General features: G+C 40.2%; 1 long non-coding RNA gene across 1 annotated transcript; it reads right to left on the bottom strand.

Annotated features, from left to right (window-relative positions):
- Positions 1-424: 424 nt before the first annotated feature.
- Positions 425-1,692, bottom strand: LOC138756252 (uncharacterized). Its single transcript, XR_011352911.1, has 2 exons — positions 1,635-1,692; positions 425-555 (listed from the first exon to the last, which is right to left on the bottom strand). It is a non-coding gene; the product is annotated as an uncharacterized lncRNA (long non-coding RNA).
- Between the last annotated feature and the right edge of the window lie 5,613 nt (positions 1,693-7,305).

The following is a 7,305-nucleotide window of genomic DNA, read 5'->3' on the forward strand; positions in this document are numbered from 1 at the left end:
GAACAACTTCGGAAGTGTATAAATCTTTATAAAATGAACAAAATTGGTCAATAATCTCTTGAGGTTTAGAGGAAACAGTTATGTCTTTTCTTACAGCATTAATGGTCCTTGAAATTTGTTCCATTTTCAATTGCCAAACCAAAACCTTATGGACACATTCACCTAGCTCGTAATAATGTTGTTTAGATCCCTGCAATAATTTCTCAAATAGATACATTTGTAAAGTATTATATCTTAACTTTAACTTAGTTAACGGAGCTTATTTCTATCTTCTGTTACATCCTTTTTTGCTTCTTTTTCCAATTTGTCAATTTTCTTCACCAGATCTTGGCTTTTCATTAAATATTGTTTCTTAACTTTGGCTGAATAACTAATAATCTGGCCTCTCAAGTAAGCTTTTAAAGCATCCCATAACACAAACTGGCACTGTACCAACCCTTCATTTATTTGCAAAAAAGTTTTTTATATGTTCCCGTATGTAGTCAATAAGTTCAGATTGTTTCAGCAATGTTGTATTAAACCTCCAAGGATATGTTGTTTCAGCTCTATCAGAACCTGTACAGGAAAGTGATAATAAAGAGTGATCAGACAATATCCAACTTTTATATTCAGCCTGAGTAAATCTACCTTGTAATTGTGCTGATACTAAAAATAAATCAATTCTAGAATAAGATTCATGACTGGCTGAATAAAAAGAAAAGTCTCTCTCTGTCCCAATAAAATTTACAACAATATAAGTGTAGTACCCCCCTCAATTACACAGGAGTGATTAATGCCACTAGAGCTGGTAGTTAAGCCACCCCCCACCCAAACAGAACAATCAGTAATCAAAAAACACAATCACATCAAGTATGATAAGCTTCTTCCAGTGCACAAATCTCTCTTTCCTCACTCTCCTCAGACCTTCTTCCAGGTATCACCACTTGTTGCTGAGAGATTTAATTTTGACCCTGCTCATTAATTGGTAAAGAATTAGCCAAAACAAGAGCCACATGATCATTATCAAATAATTGAGACTGAAAATTTCCATAACAAACTTTCAACGCCGCAGGGTAACAAAACACAAACCTATATCCTTTCTCCCACAGAACATTTTTAGCTGAATTAAACTCCTTATGGAGTTTAATAATACCTTGACTTAAATCACCATAAAAAAGATTATTATTCTGAACCATCAATGGACTCTGATTATTTCTAGCATTTCAAACAACAAATCTTAAAATTGTCTCAGGATCTTGATATCGCAGACACCAGATCAGAACAGATCAGGGAGCTTGACCAGGGTATGGATTTCTTCTGACCACCAGGTACACTCTATCCAATTCCAGTCCATCTGGAAATTCCTCTCCTCCTAAGACTTCAGGAATCCATTTTTGGAAAAATTGAAGTGGATTCAAACCCTCAATATCTTTCGGTCCTATAATCTTAATGTTAGTTCTCCAGCTTTGATTTTTCAAAGTATTAGTCTTTTTCAGCAAATCTGACGTCTATACCTCCCACCCCATAAACGAATCTTCAATCTGTTCAAATCTTTCTTTATATTGCTCCATCTCATCTTTACGAACAAAAAAGGATTCTTCAAGCTTTTTAAAGTTTTCTTGCACTTTATCAACTGCTCAAAGACATTTACTCACATCCATTTTGATTGTAGTCATTTATCGCTGTAAATCGGACATCACACCTCGCATTTCGGTAAAACCTTGATTTGTTTGTGTAGCCGAGCTTCCAATTTGACCAAAAATATTATTCTATATGTAATAGATGGAAGGTCTAATTTAGTTAAAACAAGCTTCTGTACTGACGTTTCAGTACAGCTGCATCCTCCTCCTGTAGTAGTTCCTCTTCAACAGCAGCCAAACCTAGATCCTCTACTTCCTTCTCCTCTTCTGCTGTCGTTATTGCAGCTGCGGCCATCTGACTGCAGGGTGCAGGTCCCTCCACCCCCCACCCCCAGCCTGACATTGGTAGGCCGGTAGGAGTCAGGCCCCCCTGCAGCCTGGACCGATTTCAGTTGTGCGCATGCCGTTGCCATCTTGTGCCACAGGACATGAGGCTGGCGGTGACGTCAAGAAGACCTTACTTAACAAAGTCCTCTGAGGTTGAGGAGGAGCTGTACTTGAGCCTGGATGCTCACTTTGCAATGTAGGCCTTGTTTCTTACAAACTTCCAGCTTGTTTTATTGTTGTTTTCTTCCCTATCTGAGCCTTAAAATTTCCTCAAAGTTGTCAGGTAGACACTTTCACCAATACTTTAAATAATTTTAATTTTTTTTCCAAAAATTATATTTTGGCTTTTAATTAGTTCTGTCAGGGCGAGGTGTTATTCCACATCCTTTTCCTATGCCATCATGCCACGCCCCCCATGTACTCCATGATTAACCTGAAGTTGGAACTGCAAATACACCACCCTCAACCAGGCAGGCAGGCCAGTATCATTTTTTCCCGCAACCTCAATGGCGCCAAGACATGGCATTCCTCAGTCGAGAAGGAGACACAAGCGATCGTTGAGGCATACACCACTGGCTTCACTACCTGACCAGGAAAATATTTATCCCGCTGACAGACCAAAGAGCCGTTACTTTCATGTTTAACATAAAACTGTGGGGTAAAATCAAGAATGATAAAATCATGAGGTGGAGAATCGAACTCTCCACCTATAACTATGATATCCAGGCAAACTCAACAATCCCCCAGATGCCCTATTCCAGGGGAAATGTGCCAGCACACATCTCAACCACCTCCAATCCCTCCACGATGACCTCTGCCATCCCGGGGTCATGAGGATATTCTACTTCATAAAAGCCAAGAACCTCCTGTACTCCAGTGAGGACATCAGGTCTCTGATCAGACACTCTTGGGTCTGTGCGGAATGTAAACCACGTTTCTTCAAGCCTGACAAGGCTACGTGCCCCTTTGAATGGCTGAGTGTTGATTTCAAGGGACCCCTGCCCTTGACCAACAGGAATGTCTATTTCCTCAATGTCTTAGACCAGTTCTCCAGATTTCCATTTGCCATCCCCTGTCCTGACATGACCTCTGCTACAGTTATCAGGGCACTCTGCAGCGTGTTAATCCTCTTTGGGTACCCAGACTATATCCATAGTAATTGGGGGTCCTCATTCATGAATGACGAGTTGTGGCAGTACCTGTTGGTTAGAGGGATAGCCACTTGTAGGACCACAAGCTATAACCCCAGGGGAAACAGCCAGGTGGAGTGAGAAAATTCCACCTTTTGGAAGGTGATCTTCCTGGCCCTCAAATCAAAAAGCCTAGTGGTGTCTCACTGGCAGGAAGTCCTACCAGAGGCACTCCACACCATCCGATCTCTCCTATTGCACTGCTACAAATATGAACCCTCATGAATGCATGTTTTCCTTCCCCAGGAGGTCGGCGATGGGAAACACTTTGCCACCCTGGCTCTCATCTCCGAGCCTGTTCTGCTGAGGAAACATGCGAGGGGCCATAAGACTGACCCATTGGTTGAAGAGGTGCAACTCCTGCATGCTAACCCACAATATACCTACATCCCATACCCCAATGGCCATGAGGATACAGTCCCTTTCTGGGACCTGGCACATGCTGAGAAACCCACCCACCCCCAGCCCAGTCACCACCAACACCCACATCATCCCCCTCAGGGACTTGGTGCACCCATACCACCTGCCCAGGACTCTCAGCCAGCTGTGCCGACCACCATGACCACCCCACAGACAACCAAACTCCACCTTCTATGGTGACAGCCATGCCTCCCCCCACCTCAGGATATATGACCAGTGATGGAGCCGACCAGCACACCACAAATGCAACTGCAGGCTACAGAGGCAGAGGAAACCACCTGACCAGTGAACCTCTAGAAATTTAACCCGTGAGGTTTTATTTTTTAAAAGTGGGTGAATGTGGTAATATGTATATACTGCTGTTTTTGTGAGTGGATGACTGGCCGGCCCACTGATGACTCGATCCCCCGTAACTCCTCCCCTTGTGGCTTGGCCATAAAGGTCGACTTCCCTACCTCCTTCCATTCATTCGAGCACATGGAGTCAGGCCAGCTATAGTCTAAGGTGTAATAAAGCCTATCATTCCTCACTCAGTCTTAAGAGTCTTTGATAGAGCGCACCAGTGGATCATCAGGTTGAGAGTTGAAATGGGGGTATTAGCTTATGAAGAACTTGTTGGTTTAGAAGAATAAGGGGATCTTATAGAGACAAAATAATGAAAGGAAGAGCAATATAGAAGCAAGGAGGTAAGATTAGTATTAGGGGACTAGCCTTATTATTTGGTGGAATAAATTTAAGACAGAAATGAGGAGGAACTGGTTTCCTGAGAGAACAGTGACTCTATGGAATCTTCTGCCTAAGAAGTAGTAGATGTTGCCTCATTAAATATTTTTAAGAAACAGATAGATTTTTGAAATGGCAGCAAATTGTGAGGAACAGATGATTAAGGGGAGCAATCGCAGGCAATTACAGGATCGAGCTCCAGACATGGGTCTCTACCTTAGTCCTGGTGATGTACAGGATGGAGCTCCTGACATATCTCTCCACATTGGCCTCAGTGATCTACAGGATCAAGCCTCTGATATGAAATTTCACCCTGAACCCGCTGGCCCACAGGACCAGGCTTCACATGTGGGTCTCTGTTTTGGACCTGCTGACCTATAGGATTGAGCCTCCAACCTGAAATTTTAATCTGAACTTGATGGCTAATTGAACCAAGCTTCAGACACGAGTTTCCACCTTGGCCCTACAAACTGCAGGACTGAGCCTCCTCGCAAACACCCATGTGAGTAGGAAGGGAAGTTTGAGAATCACTGTGCTAGACCCAATTGTTACTGGAATATTTTGCTTGAAAAAAATTATTATTGGCTCATTTCCTTTGGAGTTATGAAACCATCCACATAACGAGTTAATTACGTATGATTAAAACAGTGGTTTTCAAACTTTTTGTTTCCACTCACATACCTCCTTAGGCAATCCCTTACTAATCACAGAGCACTTATGGCATAGAGATTGCTTAAGTTGGAATGTGAGTTTAGGGGGCAGTTTGAAAACCACTGTACTAAATTGAGATAAAGCATCAAATTTTTAGTCCCAGGAATAAAATGTTTTTAATTGTTGGTCACTGAAGCCATTAAATATTTTGATTAACGTGATGCATAGAGTTAGAGAGCCTTGGTTTACACTTAAAGGCAATAAACATGAATGAAACATCAACCTCTTTAAGTTTACAACTAAGTACTTCAGTCACCAATATTATTTGCTCCAAAATAAACAATCCTTTCTCTTTTTAAAATCATTGAAATGAAGCAATGTCCACATGTCAGCGTCTCATGCTTTATACTGATTTTGGTCGATTTGTGTGTGGTGAAACCATTATTGTACATATTTGTCATATGTAAATAACATGACCTCTCCTGCTCTCACTGGCCAGCTTATGACTGATCCCCTTTCTTCCCCATAAAGGCTGTTATGCCACAAGCTTGCCTCCAGTTTGAATCCAGGTCAGTGTGAGCGACTGACAAAGGGATGCTGTTTATCTCTTGCAAATAAAATCCTTCAGTCTCAGTAACTTCAGTCTTTGTGCAATTGATTGTGCATCACTGTAATAATGTTTAACAATGTGTAAACCAATTTTATAGCAAAGTACTAAAAAAGAATGGATATACTTAGAAATACAAATATTAAAATTTGTGTCTGGACCTGATCTCTTTTCTCATCATAAATATAAAGGTCCCTTGACATCCTTTTAAATTTTTTTTAATGCAATCAATTAGAACTGGTTTCTCTGTGTAGAAGGCCAATAAATTGAGATGTAAGCATAATGCTCAAGTGAAAAAAAAAGGGTCTCTTTTTATAGGAAGTGTCAGGCTGACGCCATTTTGCGTTGATAGCTTTATGTCGCAAATCATGCTTTAAAACTTGATTTAAAAAAAACCCAGGTTTTTTAACCTATTCAAAATTAAAATTACTTGGACCTGACCTGTGACATTCTCTTTTGTTTTTTTTTTAAATGTTGCTTTTACATTCCTTTCTTTTGAGCAGATTCTACTCAAGTGACTGCATGTTTTTACCAGCTGATGTGTGTCACCCACTTCATCGAGAGCTCAGAAAATTTGTCATTTTCAATAACAAGTCCAGTTAAATTGTTGACTTCAACAAACTAGATGTAATGCACTGCAGCCTGTTTTGAATTGACTGACATCACGAGAATGCCCAACTCTATTCGTAATCCTTCCCTCGGAAATCTCAGGACTCCATTCAGCTCCCCGTGTACATAGGCAGAGATGACATGTTGTGCCCGTAGTGTCAGACATCCTTGGCTAATGTCATAAAAAAATGTTATGCCTGCATCAAAAGTTAACTTGTACATATGTCTATCATAACAGGTGATAAATAATTTTAAGGAGGCATTTTTTTTCTTAACTGGCTGAGTCATAAATAATACTGTACAAACCTGATTATATTTGCTCTCTGATCAACTGAATTTAAATGCATTGTAAATTGGAACAAATGTCTCTTTGGAATGAATCAATTGCAGAGTATGTTAAGTGAGTGGATAGGGTCTCATGCCAAATTCAATGATGTGTTAAATGTACTTTGAAGGATGCAAGAAATATTTTCTTTATTATCATTCTTGCAAATGCAACTAATGCAAAGATATTAATTGTTAAATATATAAAAAAAGAGGCAGTGAGCTTGTATTAGGTTTCTTGTAATCTAAGAAGCCATTTGTTCTCTTGGCATTCCAGTAGTCTCTCGTGTTAATCAGATTAGGGACTGGGAAATTCACTCAGCATTTACAAATTATGACATTCATGTTATTAACACAGTTTATTCATGATACAAAAGAGATTTGCTCCTGGCCTTCACTATTTGCACCTCTTTATATAGTCACAAGGAGGTGCAAGCAGGTGACCTCTGGTGAGCGCCTCCTTCATTCTGTTGGAGTGATTCACAACTTCCATTTTCTACGAATAACTCAAGGGAAGAAGAGTGATAAATCAGAACATTAAGATTCAATGTTATTATAGCATCACATCCCAAGCCATTTGTTTTGACTGAGAAAAGTTTGGTCAAGTGTTTTTAATTGCAAAAGGATTGCTCATTAAAAAATGAACTCCACTTGTCCATGAAAACTTCAGTGAATATTAGTTAAGTGGATTGCTGTCTGTGATGACCTTTGATAATTCTAACTTCTCTAGAAGCTTCTTTTCCTGAAAATGTTTCCGCACTGCTTATATCTGGAAGTTATAGGTACGATGATCTCAAAGTTAAAGAATGGAGTAAGCAATTTCAATCACAGCAAG

This window comes from Narcine bancroftii, chromosome 3, assembly GCF_036971445.1.
Source record: "Narcine bancroftii isolate sNarBan1 chromosome 3, sNarBan1.hap1, whole genome shotgun sequence".
In the NCBI taxonomy this organism is placed as follows: domain Eukaryota; kingdom Metazoa; phylum Chordata; class Chondrichthyes; order Torpediniformes; family Narcinidae; genus Narcine; species Narcine bancroftii.